Raw genomic sequence first — 3,693 nt, 5'->3', positions numbered from 1 at the left:
TGAAAGAGAAGTACTGAAAAATAATCACTCAGACCTAAGTATTTAGTGAGTCACATTTCAAGAAAGATCATTTGATAGTTTTAATATTTAAAAAAATACAGTGAAACACTGGCTCCATATTTATTAAGCAACTGATTGTGGGTGTTTTAAACCAACGAGTTTGCAGTGTTCTTTTTCGATGCGGCTCCTAGGCAATCTAGAATTCTCCTCTCATGAGCTATCTTCGTCTTGCATTTTTCCTGTCCCCTTATCAGGTTTTTAAAAGCTATGAGCCTTGATTTAGCATCAGGAGTCACTCTTTATTCCCTGGATATCTTTGATCTGAAACAAATTCTTTCAGACTGCAAATAGAAAGTGCTGAATTGATCTCTAACTGAATTGCCTCCTTCATCTGGAAATCTGCTGGTTTTAATTGTGAAGAGAACATTGAGTTCAGAAAAGACCCAGTTCTGCTTGCCTTATGCATGCAAGCTGTCCCATTGACTTGAGAGAGACACTAGGATGAGCAAATTTTGCAAAGGGAAAACGGGACACAGTGTGGGGCTAGCCCAAGGCTCCTCCCATCCCTCCCCACGCAGGGCTGGCCCAAATCCCCCACTCCCTGCCGTGCTGGCCCTCTCATCAGGCTGGAGCTGGTGTCGCTGCAAGTTGCCCAAGCCTCCGCCTGCCCCCTGGCACAAGGCTGGGGCTGGAGTCACTGTTTGCTCAAGCCCTGCCTGCTCCCCACCACACCCCTGCCTCCCACCTTGTGCAGGGCAGGTATCGCCGCTTGCCCCCACCCCCTCCCACATTCCTCTGCACCCCACTTTGACAAAAGTGGCCATTTGTCCCGTTTGTTCTTGCCAACTTTTCCAAAAATGGAGGGACGGCTGGGACAAGGCTTAAAAAAGGGACTGTCCTGGCCAAAAAGGGGTATATGGTCATCCTAGTGAGACCACCCGAGGGCCAGATCTGGCAACCCTAAAGCATGTAAGAAAACTTTACTTTTAAAACTAACTTTTAGTGACTTAATTGTTAGTTTCCACAAGGGTTGCAGGATCTTCCCGTGATTAAGGCAATCAAAATGTGGCCCCACATATTTATAGGCTGGAGAGAAAGTAGTAACTTTCATCCATACACTATGAATACTGTATGAAGGAGACATTGCTTAGCAATGATGTAATTGAATTCTTATGGCAACAATATGTTGGGTAACATTACTATATGGGGAGAAGAGGTCAGAGTGGCAGTCCCAGGAATGGGAAAAGCGCTTCAAATAGCTGTTTAAAATAAATAAACTCTCTACATGAGGAATTAGCAAATCCCTCATTACTGAATAAGTAAAACAGAAATATTGAAAGTGACCATAAAGAGTGAAAATCTCTGTTCAGAGTTATGTAGAAATAAACACAAACCCTACGTTTTAAGAACCATTGAACTATGGGGAAACTCAGATTAGAGCCTAGATTTATATCTGAACTTTGTGACTCAGGTCCAGTTGGTGTTACATGAATCAGCATGGCCTGAAAACAACCTTCCATCCTCTCAAACTTAATTCAGTCACTTTCACTAGGATTTAACTTTATTGTATTTTTATGGCAATAAGTGTCACACATGTCAAGTTAAAGAGGAAAAAAATTCTTATGGGCCTTTGTTGGAGGGTTCAGTGTCTGAGCCTAGCAATATCTCCCAGTGGTGAGAGTCCATGGCAGTGTTGCCCAGCAGCGAGAGTCTACAGCTGGTGTTAGGGGAATCTGGGCCCACCATGCTCTGCTGAGGGCCCTGTGACTGGTCGGTCAGATACACAGCATGCCACCAGGGTCACTGCCTACAACTTTCTTAGTCACCTCCAAAGTTGCAACAAGGGTTGGCTCATGATCTCATGGCAGGCGTTCTCACGGACAGTGATCTGGAGGCTCTTCTCCTTCACTCGTGGCTCTCTGATCCTGGTCTCCATGGGGGCCTTTTGCAGCTGTGCAGCAGGGTCTAGTCCAGGTGGTGTAGAATACCAGCAGCCTGCTCCTGTGCTCTCTCCGCTCTGAGTGAGCTGGGCTGCTTCCTTGTGAGCACCACCTCCATTGTGAACATGCCCAGTAGGTGCAGCTGGATGGGGCCTTCTTGGCTCAGAGCTGCTTGTTAACTTGTGGCTCTCCACTGTGGGACTTATACACCCCCTCACATACCCTTCCCCTAAGGCTAAGACCCAAGAGTGCGTCCAGAAATTGGCATTTCTGTATATCTTTACTGGACAATGGAGTACCTGGAAGTTGTAGGGCTGCAGGGAAAGTTACCATTTCATGATCTGGGTATTGGTGTCCTTCATGGAGTTTAGCTAGTGGAAGGGAGTGTGGTGTGTGACGAGTAGAAAGGAGTTCCCTAGGAGACAATGGCAAAGTGCCTCTATGGCCCATTTCACAGCCAGGGCCTCTTTTTCAATCGTTGAGTAGTTCACCTGCCAAGGGAACAGCTTTCTACTCATGTAAAGGACTGGATGTTTCTCGCTTTGGAGGACTACTTCCGATGCATCTGTTTGCAAAATGAATTGTTTCGTGAAGTCGGGGTGTAAAAAACTGGCCCCTGGATTAGCTGGCTCTTTAAGGTTCTGAAGGCCCTGTCACAGGTCTCCATCCACTGTACCTTCCTGGGACTGGTGCTTTTACCAGGTCAGTGAGTAGGGCAACTACTGTGGCAAATTTAGGTACAAACCACCTGTAAGAGCCCACCAAGCCTAGGAAGTGTCGTACCTACTTTTTGGTTGATGACACTGGACAACCTGTCTGTTCTTGGACCTTGTTCACTGGGAGTGCATCTGAACCCACCCCACAGTATATGCGAGTCACGTCTCTCTGTCCAAAGTGGCATTTGGCAGAGTTTGCCATAAGCCCTGCCTTCTCCCAGCTACTAGTGCTGGACCTGCTGGATGCTTCCGTGGCATGTGCAACGCTGTGTCAGGACAGGCAGGAAGCCTGCCTTAGCCCCACTGCGCCACTGACCGGGAGCCATCTGAGGTAAGCCTGCTCCCGAGCTCCTGCTCCAGCCCTAAGCCCCCCCCCGAAACCTGGAGCCCCCTCCTGCACCCCAAAACCCCTCATCCTTGGCCACACCTCAGACCCCGCACCATCAGCACACAGCCCTCTCCCCCTCCTGTACTGCAACCCCCTGCCCCAGCCCAGAGCCAGCCCAGTGCCTTCACACACTCCTGCACCCCTACCTCTTGCCACAGTCCTGAGACCCCCAAACCCAGAGCCTCCTCCTGCACCCCAAACCCCTCAGTCCCAGCCCCACCCCAGAGACCACACCCCTACCTGGAGCCCTCACCCCCTCCCAAACCCCTGCCCCAGCCCAGTGAAAGTGAGTGAGGGTGGGGGAGAGCGAGCCATCGAGGAAGGGGGAATGTAGTGAGTGGGGGCAGAGCCTTGGGGTAGGGGCGCAGCATCAGGGAGGGGCCAGGGCTAGGGTGTTTAGTTTTGTGCAATTAGAAAGTTGGCAATCCTAATTGTAAATGGTGGTCTTGAGAGCCTTGGTCTTCAGTAGATTGCACAATACCTGCATCAGTTTGGATGAAAAGTTGGACCCTTGGTCTGCCAGGATTTCACTAGGGGACAGTGGTGTGTATATAATATGCACTAGTCAGCTTCTTACAATAAAGTGTGGTTGAAATTCAAACTATCAACCAGAAGGGGAGGACGTTGCAATCCCCCCTCCCCCCATTTT

The sequence above is a fragment of the Dermochelys coriacea genome, chromosome 12 (assembly GCF_009764565.3).
Source record: "Dermochelys coriacea isolate rDerCor1 chromosome 12, rDerCor1.pri.v4, whole genome shotgun sequence".
Taxonomy (NCBI): Eukaryota; Metazoa; Chordata; order Testudines; family Dermochelyidae; genus Dermochelys; species Dermochelys coriacea.
Note: the sequence above shows the minus strand (reverse complement) of the source record.